We start from the raw sequence: 15,961 nt of genomic DNA on the forward strand, positions 1-15,961 counted from the left end.
TGTCTCATGGGCAGTTTGCTGTTGGACACCTATTGTCTTGGATGCTTAGCAGGAACTGAAGCAGGAGGAGCTCCATCCTCTCATCCTATGATAGACATGAATCATGCTGCCTGCAGAAGGCAAAAGCAGCTCCCGTCAGCTTTGGTTTAAAATTGTTTTTTTTTTTTTTTTAAGATTTTATTCATTAGATTGAGAGAGACAGAGAGGGAGTGAGCACAAGAAGGGTCAACAGCAGGCAGAGGGAGAATCAGTCTCCCTGCTGAGCAGGGAGCCCGATGTGGGACTCAATCCCAAGACCCTGGAATCATGACCTGAGCCGAAGGCAAACTCGTAACCGACTGAGCCACGCAGGATCCCCAGCTTTGTTTTTAAATAACCCTCTTTATCTCCCCGCTACAGTGGAACACCTGATCTGTAGTACAGCCCTTTCTGCGGAAAACAAACCTGATAGGAAAGCCAGCGTGAACGTCCTGCCTGTGTGTCCCTGTCTCCACTCCTGCCCGGGGCCTGAGAGAGCATAATGACTGGGCGGGACAATCTCTCTAAAAAGGATTTTTATCCTTAGCTTTTTGCCACATAGCTCATTACGAAAAATAACACTTTCATATTGGTATGACCTGTGGGTGTTTTCTTTAAATTCAGCGAAACAAATGATTCGGATTCTGTGCACTTTTCCTGCCACATCAATTGCAATTATTAGGTCAGTGGAAAGTAGCGGGAGGGGGAAGCCCAAGGCTGTGTTTATTAGACCCAATTAGTGTAGACCTTGGATTAATATGTTTCCACCTCCATATGTCCGAGCCCTTCCCAAGGCTGTGAGGCCAATAGAAAATTTACGGCCAAGTGGGCAGAGGGCAGAGTCATAGCCCAGTCACCTGGAGACAGTGGTCCGTCATTATGCCAATGTGTCAATGAGTCCCAGAGCCTGGAGCCAAAGGGATCCATATCGCGCACCACAGCCGATTGCCTCCCGAGTGCTGGGAGCGGAGGGTCTGTGTTTGGGCTGGAGAAAACAGTCCCTGATGCCAAGGAGCTTAGAACCAAGGCATGGAGAAGAGGTGAGTGGAAACACGCCCCCGGTCAGCTGCACCAAAGGCCAGTCCTTCCAGGGCCCGGTTGCAAGCACCTTCTTTGTTTGCGAGGTGCTCTTCAAGCCTCGCCTCACCCAGCACAGCTGCACATGACCCCCACCTCCAGGGGAGCTCCCCTGTTTCACCTGCCCCTGGGCTTCCTTCCCACTTGGCCTCCAAGTTCATGCTGACTGCCCTTCTCTGGCCTGTCCACTGCCTGTCCAACTTCTGCCCCATGAGTTCAGTCTTTGCCCCTCGTTAATCATGAGGGTCCCTAGCCTAGATCCCATCGCTTTGACCTCTGTTCCAACCCGGGTTTGAGCACCATGGCTGGCCCTGCCCCTCACCCTGCCACAGAGTCTCACCCAGCCCCGGGGCTCCCCCATGATCTCGGTCCAGCTACGTTCTCTGGGGAAGAGGCCCCAAACCTGCGAAGTTAACCCCGCGAGGATGGCCCGTCATGAAATACCAACTTCCATGGGCTTAATTCAAAGGAAGCCTCCTGTTTAATACCTGGTTATTTCATGTACTGTCTGCTTGAGTTTGGGATGCTTGTTCTTGGAGAGCTCTGATTTTTTCCCCAGGAACTATGATGGCATCCATCTCAGCACTTCCCACCAAATTTGGGGCTTGTGGATGGCTAAAACCTCAGAGTGCACCTCACTTGGGACCTGCTTTCTGGTTACTGCACCTGTTGTTCCCCAAACATGCCGTGCTTTGCTCTGCCTCCAAGCTCTTGCCCCTACGCCCTCCATCAGCAATAATGGTCTCCCTTGCACATCGTTGAGCTCCTAATGGTCTTCTGACACCCAACTCTGGGTTCTTCCCAGACTGTTCACGTTGATCTGGTTCTGTTTTCCTTCAGGCAAATGGCATCTTCCATACGTTGTATTTTACTCAGTCATAACTGTGATTTTATATTTCACTCTTTCCTTGTAGATCTTGGTTCCCTGGAAATGACAAGGTCCACCCTGTGCGGGCACCATCATGAAGGAGGATGGATGTGGATGTAGAGACGCTGCCAGCTCAGGGCTCTTCTGAGTGGAGGGCCTGGATGCCGAATCCCCTCAAGAAACAGAGTCATCCAAGATCGTGGTGGGACCAAGCACAGCTCTGCAGTTTTGCTTCAGGAACAAAAGCGTCCTCTCCTACAATCCCACCACTGTGGAAAGGCAGCCCAGGCTGAATTATAGTTACTTCCTCCAGGAGGGGTCCGGGGACTCCTTTCCTGACTTACTCCATATAAGCCAGTTGCTAGTAGAAAGCAGCAAGTGTACTGAACGCCGAGGGACACAGCAGAACGAGTCACCAAGTCAACGGCTAATAGGCAGTGGATGATCATTGTCCTTTTCCCAGCGTGTACTCTTGGCTCGCTTGTCACAAATCAGTTGACTATCTATGTTTATTTCTTGACTCTGTGCTCTGTCCCATTGATCTGTGTGTCTGTTTCTATGCCAATACCATCCTGTTTGGATTGCTGTGGCTTTGTAATACATGATGCCTCTAGCTTTGTCCTTCTTTCTCAGGGTTTCCTTGGCCACTCGGGGTCTTGGGGTTCCACATAAATTTTAGGATGTTGGTTCAATTTCTGTGAAAAATTCTGTTTTTTTAAGGTTTTGATTTAAATTCCAGTTAATTAATATACGGTATAATATTCGTTTCAGGTGTGCACTATAGTGATTCCACACTCCTGTAAAACACCCGGTGCTCATCACAAGCGCCCTCCTTAATTCCTATCATCTGTTTCCCCCTCCCCTCTCGTAAGCATTCTCTGTAGGTAAGTTTATTCTCTGTGGGTAAGAGCCTGTTTTTTGGTTTGCCTCTCCCCCCACCCCACACACATTTTGCTCCTTTTCTTAGTTTCTTAAATTCCACATATGAGTGAAATCATATGGTAGTTTTCTTTCTCTGACTTAGTTCACTTAGCGTAATGCTCTCTAGCTCCATTCACGTCGTTGGAAATGGCAAGATCTCATTCTTCCTGACAGCTGAATAGCATTCCATTGAATGTATGTACATGGCCCCTTCTTTATCCATTCAGCAGTCAGTGGACACTTGGGCTGCTTCCATAGTTTGGCTATTGTAGACGATGCTACTGTAAACATAGGGGTGCCTGTGCCCCTATGAATTAGTATCTGGCTGTTTCCTGTATCTAAATGTTTATATCTTCCTTTAATAGTTTGGGTTCTTTCAGCATTAGAGATAGGATTCGAGAACAAGGAGTTTATTCAGGAGGGCAGGAAAATGATACAAAAGAGAAGCTTGATGATCTCACCCCAGGTGCGGAGGAGCTGGAGTATGTACGCAACCCCCTCTTGTGATATTTGGGTGAGGACTGCTCCCAGGGATACTAATTCCAGGTATTTCTGATCCGCCATGCAGGTAAACAGAGCTGACCTCCATGGTTCCAGAAAAGCCTGTAGGTAGAGAGGCGCTCATGCCAGCAGTTGATAGCTCTGTGGAGCACCTAAAAGGATGGGACTGAGGGAAGTAAGTGGAGTAGTGACAGCATCTTTTACACCCCTCATGGCCACGGGCCCTGGATTCTAGTCCTGGTTCTGTCCCTAACAAGCTATTTGACTTGAATAAATAATGTGACCTCAGTTTGGATCAATAATGTGCCTCAGTTTCCTCAAAAACGAAATGAGGGATTAATAATTTCATCTCTCCAGATAGAATATAAACTCCTTGAGACCAGAAACAATGCTCTGGACACCCTTTCCTCCAGGTAAGGGCGTAGCTCATTGTAGGCCTCATCTTGCTGCTGCTTCTGTCAGTCACCTTATTTAAGACCTTCGGGAGACTTGGAACAGGCAGAACGTTGGTCTTCCCAGAAGGAAGGACAATATCGTCATTCGTGTGCCTAGTTCTCTGGTACTAAACATCGCTCGATGTTTAACACAACTCTGGAAGCAGGTAGAGCTGCTGGTACTTGAGTCAGCCGATGGGGAGGAAAGCAGGGGCACAGAGCTCTATGTGCGCTGGGGGCCCAGAAATGGTTGGCACAGCCAAGGACTGAAACATTCCCTCTACTTTTGGCTGCCTGGCAGGTGCTGGATGGCAGAATCCTGTGTACGTGTAATTTTGAATGGACACAGAATCTCAAATGTCACCCGCAGCCATTAGGTATGCGGAGGCTCTCCTTGGTATGGGCCATTAACTACCATTTATGAACTGGTTTAAATCTTGTGAACGGTGCATCCAGGGATGACCTTGGCTCAGGTGTCAGTAAATTATGCTGCACAGCGTTTTGCTTCATGCCACAGTCCCTGGTCTGAAGGTGGTTAATTATTACACAGTCAGTGGGCATGTCCTTTCTATATTCATGGGGTTTCCACTTCTTGGTTGTCTGCTCATTTCCAAGTACTTTCGGAATTAGTCTCTGAATCTCTTCTGACTTCTCTGAAATGTATGGTTTAATTTCCATCAAGAATCACCCATGTTTGTATAAATAACCTCCAGCGTGACTCTTTCGCTGTTCAAACTATATGAAGTTATTTTTGAGATGCTTGGGACTTTTGAACAGGAAGCCTGGTGAGATTGTTCCAGAGTTTGAGGCTTTAGACCTTCTTCACTTTAGTTTCCATTTTGTGCTAAGATGTATCATAAGACACATGATTTAAAAGGTTTGCTTCTTTTGATATCTTTGCTCCCCACTCTGTGTAACCCCCTTCCAAGAAGAGTGTGAGGCAGTCTCTCTGTGTATGTATAGGTGTGTTTGTATATTCAACTAGATAAAAAAAAAAAGATGAAGACATTGAAATCATGGCAAAATGAGGGTGCACAAATGAGATAAATTCAGGGCCTGGCTGGTGTACAAACGCTGGTTCTAGGGTTTGGCGCAGGTATTAGAGCTCCTTACAAATTGAGCTCTGACCTTAGTAGCCAGAGCAAAGGAACACTATCCACAAAACTCTCAGTGTCATTAGAAAAATAAAATCCTGTTACTTAGCAAAAACTCAGAGTTTATTACTGAGACTGATGACTTTCACAAAAGGGCGGAGTATTCCAAATCTTGACATAGCTATGAGGAAACTGAGATAGGTCTGTGCTCATGAACTGTGCTTGGGTGTGTAGCCGTGTGTCTGTGTGTTGGTGTGGGGCAGCCCTGGGTGGTCTCTAGGGAGCTGAAGACCCATGGGAATGGAGTGGGTTTCCAGGCTGGCCTCTCCTGTGTGGTTGATATTGGAAGAGGGCCTTGGAGACTACCTCCCTGTCCAGGCCGGCTTGGACATCTGAGAAGACTCAGAAGAGGGCTCCTTGTCCACAAGGACCCTTCACAGGGTACATTTGCTGAGGCTGAGCATGAGCCCTTTCTTGGCTACCATAGGTCCTGCTGGTCTTACTTGCCTCAGGGAGATTTTCTTCCCTTGCACTTGGAGGACTAAACCAAGGGGTCTAAGAACAAGGAGGGCGGGCAACCAGGTCTGTCCCTGTGGTAAGGAGAGAATCAGGTACAGTGCAGCTCAGGAAGGTGATCTAACACTGGGAGGTATTGTCTCAGAATCAGATGTGTTGATGTACTGATAACATTTGCTTGGAGATGGATCTAGAACGTGAAATAACAATGCTGATGGGATCATCTCTTTAGCCAGAGAGACAGATCAGATCCTGTGTTCTGACAATCACTGATGGAGTAGATTGGCCTCAAGATCTTTGACTCTCTGATTCAAAGCAGCAATGGCCAGAGTTGGCAAACTATGGGAAGAGCCAAGATGCCCTTCAACAGATGAATGGATAAAGAAGATATGGTCTATATATACAACGGAGTACTATGTCTCCATTAGAAAGGATGAATACCCAACTTTTGTATCAACATGGATGGGACTGGAGGAGATTACGCTGAGTGAAATAAGTCAAACAGAGAGAGTCAATTATCATATGGTTTCACTTACTTATGCAGCATAAGGAATAACATGGAGGATATTGGGAGATGGAGAGGAGAAGTGAGTTGGGGAAAATCAGAGGGGGAGATGAACCACGAGAGACTGTGGACTCTGAGAAACAAACTGAGGGTTTTGGAGGGGAGGGGGAGTAGGGGGTTGGGTGAGCCAGGTGGTGGGTACTAAGGAGGGCACGTATTGCATGGAGCACCGGGTGTGGTGCGTAAACAATGAATCTTGGAATGCTGAAAAAATAAAATAAAATAAATCATAAAAAAAAGATCTTTGACTGTCTGAGTGTGTATGTGTGTGAAAGTCCATCGGCCTAAGATTAAAGTGCCTTGTTTCCTCTCTACTTGACATCCCTCCACCAGCAGTTTTTCCCATGCTCTGATCACTTGCCTTGGATCGTTTTCAGTTTCCAGGGAAGGTTTCTCGAGATTGTTGCTTAGCTCTTGGCACTGTGGATAGATAAGCACCCCTTTCCGTCTGGAAACCCTCACTGGGTTTCCAGTGAGAACTGGAGCTGGAGAACCCTCACTGTCACGTGCTTTGTGGACCGCCCATGGCTAAGACTTGCATGATCATTGTGGTCTCCAGGAGCTTTCAAAAGCAGTGGTTACAGAGACTTCTGGTTCAGGGAGATACCTCAGACTCAGAGATAATTTTTCTGCAGATGTCATCAGGCATTAAGATAGAGAGAGTCTTTATTGGACGGTTGCTGGGTACTCTCTGCTGCATAACACTACCTGAGGGGTGTGGAGAGCTTTTCTGCACACTTCAGAGTGCTTTTCCTCAATTCCCACCCTGCCTCTGTGAAGGAGTACATCAGTTACAGTGTGTCTGTTTCCAAGTGACCTAAAAATACTCCAGCTTAATTTATAAAGAAGATTCACTGGTTCATTCGTCTAACTCATATGCTTAGAGGTAGTCTGTATTCAGGTGAAGCTTGATCTAGGGCTCAAAATGTATCCCCAGGGCCAGGTACTCCTCTGGTCTTCAACCCAAGTGGCTCCTGGCCACTTGGGAAATCATGCAGTTTCAAAATAGTTCCTGGAATTCCAATTCTTTCAACCCCACATTGTATCATCCAGTGGAAGAGAAAGGGTCATTCTAGGATACTCACAGAACAATGAGATATTTCTGTCTTCCCATAAGCCCCAGGAAACTCTTTGCCTCTCCATGGCTCTGACTAGTCTGTGTGTCCATTCTTAAATTAATTCTTGGGGGCCAGATGCATGGGATTCCAGGACTGACTCAGGATCCCTCCCCTGGAGGATTTCAACCTCATCAAATCACATGAATAAAAATAGGTACGGAAACAAAGGGTCTGCTCTTGAAATTGGGGCTTTGTATGCAGGTGGGTAAGAAGTCATACATCCAGCTAACAGATGAAAACCCAAGACTTCTCAAGGATCATGTAACAAGATGACACACATAGGCGGTATTTTTCCTCTCCATCCATTAACTGTGAATTACTAAGGATTGGGGGCCACTGGGGTTTTTTCTCTCTGTTTCTCTGGGATTTAGGGCATGCAGAGGGTGCTTACTAAGTATTTGTGGAGGGTAGTTAAGGGTGTGTGAGTTAGGGTAATGGAACTAGTTGGGCTCAAATGGTGGATTAAAGTGGAGACATAGGAGCAAATCAGAACAGATTCTGAGAATCTGTAAAGCAGCTGAGAATCCAGGCTTGATCGGTAGGGAGAGATACTCTCCAGCAGAAGATGGGGGTGACTTGGTGACGGGGTGCAGAATAGGATTGGAGCGGGTGAGACCACGGCCTGGAAGGCCAGCGAGGAGGTGGTGCCGGCAAACCCATGCCGTGGGACTGCAAGAGCCTGGAGAACACCTTATCCCACACTGCTTCCCCACCAGCACCACCCACCACCCGCCAGTCCTAACCACTGGGAAGGAGACGTCACTGTTTTGGAATTTGGGGCATAATAGGCAGAAGAAATTCACAGCAGGGCAACATGATTTATTTTCTGATCCCGTAAGGGTTTGATGTCCTTGGGGTTAACTGGGATTCTAGGGGACGTCTGGCTGGTTCAGTCAGTTAAGCATCTGACTCTGGCTCAGGTCAAGATCCCAGGGTGCCGGGATCGAGTCCCGCATCGGGCACCTTGCTCAGCAGAGAGCTTGTTTCTCCCTCTGCCTGCTCTTCTCCCTGCTTGTGTACTCTCTCTGACAAATAAACAAAATCTTAAAAAAAATAATTGGGAAACTAGGGTGGAACTTTGGGTCCCTTTGAACCAAGACTGTCTGTTGGCATCATCTTGTTTGTTCACACACAGAGGAGGAGGTTCAGCCAAAGATGAGCTGTGACAGAAATCTCAGGCTTCCCTCATGCACCAAACAAGGGGCCCCAGGCACAAAGTCTGGCACGCAGTACATGTTCTAGAAAGGCGGACTCCCTCAGTGTACTTCGTGCCCGGCCCGGCTGTGGGGCTGCCGCCTCCTTGCTTTCTCAGGGTGTGGTTGGCTTCCCCGCTTTAGCCAAAGAAATGCAGGCTCCTGGGGCCCCAAAGCATCATGGGAGGGCACTCCCACTCACGGCTGCTGGTCAGGTCTTCCGGCTGATATTTGTTCTTCCCTGACAGGAGGCCAAAGCAGGAAGCCCTTCCTGTCTTTCTGTGCCGATCGGGCCTGTCTGCACCTCTGGGAGAGCGAAAAGTCCCCCAGGTGTTCCCAGGCCCCTGTCTTCCAGCATCCTGGCAGGATGCCCTCTCAGGAGACACTGGGAACTTGGGTGCACTGTGTCTCCTGGATAATCCTGCCTTTTCTGTGTACCACATTGTCACTGGGTGAACTTCATCAAGCTTAACTCTGCAGAAAGCCACTGACAGTTAATAAGCCAGGTGTGACTTCCCAACAGAGAGGCCAATGCCCGGCCCTCCATGGCAGTACAGGACATTTGGGATCACTATTCAGTCCTAGACTGAGACATGTTAGGGACAAAACCCTGGTTTTCTTTTTCTACCTGTGGAGGATTCCAGATGATTTTGCAGGTGACACAGCTTCCGTGGCTTAGGATAATAAAGATCACTTTAAACCTAGAATTCTATCAGAACTGAAAGAATATTCATCATCTTTGAGTTGAAGTCGGTCATCTCTCGGGATGCTGACAGAACAAAGGTGCAGCCCAGCAGGAAGACAGGAAAGTGTCCATTTTTGGCTTCATAAGTCTATTGATTTCTTCTATAGGGGCTCAGAGGCAATTTAAAACAGGAACACATAAAATAAAATAATATAAATATAGCAACAAAGATTTAGGCCAACAGGAAGTAAGAATAAGCAACATAGATTCAGTTTGGAGAGAAGGGAGGAAGAATGCTGTTGCTTTTGATTTGACTCAGAGCTCCCTGGCAGCCAAAGTGAAAAGGGGGGCAGGATGGGCTGTATTTTTCAGAAAGGAAAGGACAGCTAGGTGCTGTACCATGTAGTTTAAGTCCATGATCTTTTTTGATCCTTGTAACAGTCCAACAAAGTAGATTTGATTACATACAGTTTCTGGATGAGGAAACTGAGTCTTAGTGAGTTTAAGGGATCTTGGGATTACATAGCTGTCATGTGGCAGAGAGAGGATTTCCCTCTATGTCTGTCTGGTTCTGTATTCTCTACAGTGGACCACTAGGGTACACAATTCTGAAGTAAAGGGGGCAGGCAGATAGTGATGTTGGGGCTATTTTATGCTTTTATGTGGGCTGGATGAATGTTCCTCAGGCCTGGATTTTCAGAGGGTGCCACCAGGCCAAACCTGTGCCTCGACGCAGTGCTGGCCTCCTGCAGGTCCTGGTGATCTGTACCACAGAGAAATCAATGGTATTGATGTGTCCACTGTCCCCAGAGAAAGGCCAGTAGAGATCCTTCCTCTGCCCCCAAGTTCTTATCCCACATTTCATGGAACTCTTCCGAGGCAATTGGCCCACTTTTCTTAATCCTAATTCTCCAGAGAGAATTTTGATTTTTTTTTTCTTTTGAGAGGGGTGGATGGTATGATTATGGACTACCACAAGGCAAGGGACAAATAATAAGTGGATAAAACCCACTTGCTCAACAAATGGACTAGTAAAAGTAAACCCAAAGCAGTGTAGATCAGTCTCCTACTGTTCTTTGTGCAGCCCAAAGCTGATCTTTTCTTTGAGCAGGAGAAAGGCCTAGCCAAGTAAGGAGGAGGCTGTGGGACAGGGTCTCCCAAAGGGAGCATCCAGGAGGACTTTTGAAGAGGAAAGGGAGGACGGAGGCATAAGGGGAAAGAAGAGAGTGGCCACGGGGTCAGCACCACATTCTCCACTGTGGCTGGACAGGAATGATCCCCTGGCTCCAGGCCTCAGAATCTCCTGGAGGATCCCTGAGAAGAGCGACAGCAGGCAGGAGTACTGGGGTCCATTGCTTCCTCTTCCAGTGGGAGCCGGAAGGACAGAGCGGGGTGGGGAGGGGCGGGGAGAGGGCAAAGGTGCCAAGGGGGGTGGGAGAGGGAGGCAGAGAGAGGGAACAGGCTCCTGGAGCCATTCTAAACAGCGACAGCCAAATCACTACCCCAACAGTGCACACGATTTGAAGAGCACGCGGGGAAAGATAGAACCTGAAGGAGGCTTTTACTTGTGTTAACGCTCCCTCCTGATGTCACCAGCCCGGCAGATGGTAGAAGACCAACAGAACTGGAGGAAATCGAGTATCCTTCATAGCTCACTTACGGCAGTGTCTGGGGTGGTTTTATTATTTATGGAGTCATGGAAACAAGCTCTACAGCACCACGGTGTGTTGTTACATAATTCCTTCCTCCTCCTGAACGCGGTGTTGGTGCACTCCATATGGTTATTACAGGTAGATTGGTTTTACTTCGGTATATATTTATTTTTGGAGTAACTAGCTTTTGGCAGCTCAACCGGAAAATTAATTCAAAGCACTAAAGAGCGGTATCGGGAAGAACCAGCTCCACTCAGACCTGGGTAAGTTTCCTTCTATTTCCATAGACTCTTCTTCTGCGGCCCATTCCAAGGGGTGCGAAACTGGGGAGGGACTTGTGCGGAGGACCCGGATCCAGCAAAGCCTTGGGTAATGAAGACCCCGGCCAAAGAGCATTTATTAAACCCAGGCACCCTTGGAGCTCTGGCTTGAAATTTAAAGGCATTTTTACTTTATGAAACCATGCCTCTAAACTGGAGCTCCGTTACTGCTGGAAAGTCACGGAAACTGTTGAAAATGGGCAAAGTCAGCAGAGAAAATTGAGGATCCAGGGTTAAGAACCTCTGACGTTTAAGATCACTGAGCAAGAAAGGAAGATAATTGGAAAAGATGGGGGCTCTGTAGCCTGATGCTAATGAACTTGTTTGGGGATTCCTTATCAAACAGTGATTTTTTTGAAAAGCACCGGTTTGTACTATTAAAAATGCAATAGATATTTATGGCTAAATTCATATTGTCCAGAGAGGTGTAACGTGCAAAGTCTGCCTTCCTCTAACCCCTCCCGCTGAGGTTACCATGATTAACGGCTTTGTTTATTTGTCCAGAAATTTCCTATGCCCATAAAAGGATATATATCATATCACTTAAAAAAAATCACACATGAGATCACAGTGTTTGGCTCATTCCAAAACTTGTTTTGCTGTCTCCTATTCTACCCTGAGGATTTTCCCACATCTGTATAAGGAAGGCCTCTCTGAAAGTATTCTTTCTGTAGATGTATCATTTTTCTGACTCGAATAGGTGTATTGTTTCTTGGCTTTTGCTGTTACTAACCATGTTGCATGCAGCATCTTCATTCACAGTTCCTCGTGCACATCTGCAAGGATAGCTAACAGACACATTCTTTCTACTTGGCACAGACTATACTGGCCTCCAATAATTTTTTTTGACAGTAGTGTATGAAAATGCCCAGTTTTCTCTGTACCTTTTTGATATTTGCGAAGATCACAGGAGACAACAATTCTTTCATTGATTCAGTCACTTGAAGTATTAATTAAGCACCTACTATATGCCAAGCATGTATGTTAGGTTGTGGGAGTACAGTGGAGAGAAAAAATAAATGGCAGAGCCCTTTCTCAGTGGAGCTTACAGTTCAGAAGGGGAGACAAATATTAGTTAAATAATCACATAAAAATGCAAATTACCACTTTTAGAAGTGCTATAAAAGAGAAGCACATGGTGGTTGAGAGAGCAGAGAAAAGAGAGGACTCATCTAATTAGGGGATGGGCTGGGTGGCCAGGAAGGGACAACTGCGCTGCAACCTATGGAATGAATAGAAACTCTTTAGGTGGGTGGGAGTCAAGATGGCGGAGAAGTAGCAGGCTGAGACTACATCAGGTAGCAGGAGATCAGCTCGATAGCTTATCTAAACATTGCAAACACCTACAAATCCAACGGGAGAGCGAAGAGAAGAAGAACAGCAACTCTAGAAACAGAAAATCAACCACTTTCTGAAAGGTAGGACTGGCGGAGAAGTGAACCTAAAACGACGGGAAGATAGACCGCGGGGGGAGGGGCCGGCTCCCGGCAAGCGGCGGAGGAACGGAGCACAAAATCAGGACTTTTAAAAGTCTGTTCCACTGAGGGACATTGCTCCAGGGGCTAAACCGGGGTGAAGCCCACGCGGGGCCAGCGTGGCCCCAGGCCCCGCAAGGTCACAGAAGGATCGGGGGTGTCAGAGTGTCGGAGAGCTCGCAGGTATTAGAAGGGAGAAACCGGCTGCAAAGACAGAGCCAGGACTGAACTCTCAGCTCGGGGTTACCTTGAACTGGTCGCGGGCTGGGTGAGCTCGGAGCGCGGCTAGAGGCTGGGATACGGGAGTGATTGGGTGCTGTCCTCTGGGGGCGCACTGAGGAGTGGGGCCCCAGGCTCTCGGCTCCTCCGGGCCGGAGACTGGGAGGCCGCCATTTTCATTCCCGTCCTCCGGAACTCTACGGAAAGCGTTCAGGGAACAGAAGCTCCCAAAAGCGAACCCGAGCCGATTACTTAGTCCGGCCGCCGGTAAGGGCGGTGCAATCCCGCCTCGGGCAAAGACACTTGAGAGTCACTACAACAGGCCCCTCCCCCAGAAGATCAACAAAATATCCAGCCAGGACGAAGTTCATCTATCAAGGAGAAAGCAGATTCAATTCCTAAGACAGCAGAGCAATTCCAGAGGAGGAGAAAGCAAAGCACGGAACTCATGGCTTTCTCCCCATGATTCTTTAGTCTTGCGGCTACTTCAATTTTTTTTTCTTTTTTCAATTTTTTTTTCTTTTTTCAATTTTTTTTTCTTTTTTCTTTTTTCTTCTTCTGCTAAATTTTTTTTAAAACTTTTACCCTTTTCTTTTTTAACGTTTTTTGACTAGTTCATCTAAATATATATATTTTTTCTTTCTTTTTTATATTTTTTTATTTGTTTTATTTTTTAAATTTTTTTCTTTTCTTTTTTTTTTTTTCTTTTTTTTTCAGAACCTGTTTTTTATCCCCTTTCACCCCCCCCCCCCCAATTTGGGGTCTCTTCTGATTTGGTTACAGCGCATTTTTCCGGGGTCTTTGCCACCCTATTAGTAGTTTATTTGCTCCTTCATATCCTCTTATCTGGACAAAATGACAAGGCGGAAAAAATCACCACAAACAAAAGAACAAGAGACAGTACCGAAGGCTAGGGACCTAATCAACACAGACATGAGTAATATGTCAGATCAAGAGTTCAGAATGACGATTCTGAACATTCTAGCTGGGCTCGAAAAAGGCATGGAAGATATTAGAGAAACCCTCTCTGGAGATATTAAAGCCCTTTCTGGAGAAATTAAAGAACTAAAATCTAACCAAGTTGAAATCAAAAAAGCTATTAATGAGGTGCAATCAAAAATGGAGGCTCTCACTGCTAGGATCAATGAGGCAGAAGAAAGAATTAGTGATATAGAAGACCAAATGACAGAGAATAAGGAAGCCGAGCAAAAGAGGGACAAACAGCTACTGGACCATGAGGGGAGAATTCGAGAGATAAGTGACACCATAAGACGAAACAACATTAGAATAATTGGGATTCCAGAAGAAGAAGAAACAGAGAGGGGAGCAGAAGGTCTATTGGAGAGAATCATTGGAGAGAATTTCCCTAATATGGCAAAGGGAACAAGCATCAAAATCCAGGAGATGCAGAGAACCCCCCTCAAAGTCAACAAGAATAGGTCCACACCCCGTCACCTAATAGTAAAATTGACAAGTCTTAGTGACAAAGAGAAAATCCTGAAAGCAGCCCGAGAAAAGAAGTCTGTAACATACAATGGTAAAAATATTAGATTGGCAGCAGACTTATCCACAGAGACCTGGCGGGCCAGGAAGAGCTGGCATGATATATTCAGAGCACTCAACGAGAAAAACATGCAGCCAAGAATACTCTATCCAGCTAGGCTATCATTGAAAATAGAAGGAGAGATCAAAATCTTCCAGGACAAACAAAAACTGAAAGAATTTGCAAACACCAAACCAGCTCTCCAGGAAATATTGAAAGGGGTCCTCTAAGCAAAGAGAGAGCCTAAAAGTAGTAGATCAGAAAGGTACAGAGACAATATACAGTAACAGTCACCTTACAGACTCATAAAGGCACTAAATTCATATCTCTCAATAGTTACCCTGAATGTTAATGGGCTAAATGCCCCAATCAAAAGACACAGGGTATCAGAATGGATAAAAAAACAAAACCCATCAATATGTTGCCTACAAGAAACTCATTTTAGACGCGAAGACACCTCCAGATTTAAAGTGAGGGGGTGGAAAACAATTTACCATGCTAATGGGCATCAGAAGAAAGCTGGGGTGGCAATCCTTATATCAGATCAATTAGATTTTAAGCCAAAGACTATAATAAGAGATGAGGAAGGACACTATATCCTACTCAAAGGGTCTGTCCAACAAGAAGATCTAACAATTTTAAATATCTATGCCCCTAACGTGGGAGCAGCCAACTATATCAACCAATTAATAACAAAATCAAAGAAACACATCAATAATAATACAATAATAGTAGGGGACTTTAACACTCCCCTCACTGAAATGGACAGATCATCCAAGCAAAAGATCAACAAGGAAATAAAGGCCTTAAATGACACACTGGACCAGATGGACATCACAGATATATTCAGAACATTTCATCCCAAAGCAACAGAATACACATTCTTCTCTAGTGCACATGGAACCTTCTCCAGAATAGATCACATCCTGGGTCACAAATCAGGTCTCAACCGGTATCAAAAGATTAGGATTATTCCCTGCATATTTTCAGACCACAATGCTCTGATGCTAGAACTCAATCACAAGACGAAAGCTGGAAAGAACCCAAATACATGGAGACTAAACAGCATCCTTCTAAAGAATGAATGGGCTAACCAGGAAATTAAAGAAGAATTGAAAAACTTCATGGAAACAAATGATAATGAAAACACAACAGTTCAAAATCTGTGGGACACAGCAAAGGCAGTCCTGAGAGGAAAATATATAGCGGTACAAGCCTTTCTCAAGAAACAAGAAAGGTCTCAAGTACACAACCTAACCCTACGTGTAAAGGAGCTGGAGAAAGAACAAGAAGGAAACCCTAAACCCAGCAGGAGAAGAGAAATCATAAAGATCAGAGCAGAAATCAATGAAATAGAAACCAAAAAAACAATAGAAAAAATCAATGAAACTAGGAGCTGGTTCTTTGAAAGAATCAATAGGATTGATAAACCCCTGGCCAGACTCATCAAAAAGAAAAGAGAAAGGACCCAAATCAATAAAATCATGAATGAAAGAGGAGAGATCACAACTAACACCAAAGAAATACAGACAATTATAAGAACATACTATGAGCAACTCTACGCCAACAAATTGGCCAATCTGGAAGAAATGGATGCATTCCTAGAGACATATAAACTACCACAACTGAACCAGGAAGAAATAGAAAACCTGAACAGGCCCATAACCAGTAAGGAGATTGAAACAGTCATCAAAAATCTCCAAACAAACAAAAGCCCAGGGCCAGATGGCTTCCCAGGGGAATTCTACCAAACATTTAAAGA

Source organism: Meles meles, chromosome 9, assembly GCF_922984935.1.
Source record: "Meles meles chromosome 9, mMelMel3.1 paternal haplotype, whole genome shotgun sequence".
In the NCBI taxonomy this organism is placed as follows: domain Eukaryota; kingdom Metazoa; phylum Chordata; class Mammalia; order Carnivora; family Mustelidae; genus Meles; species Meles meles.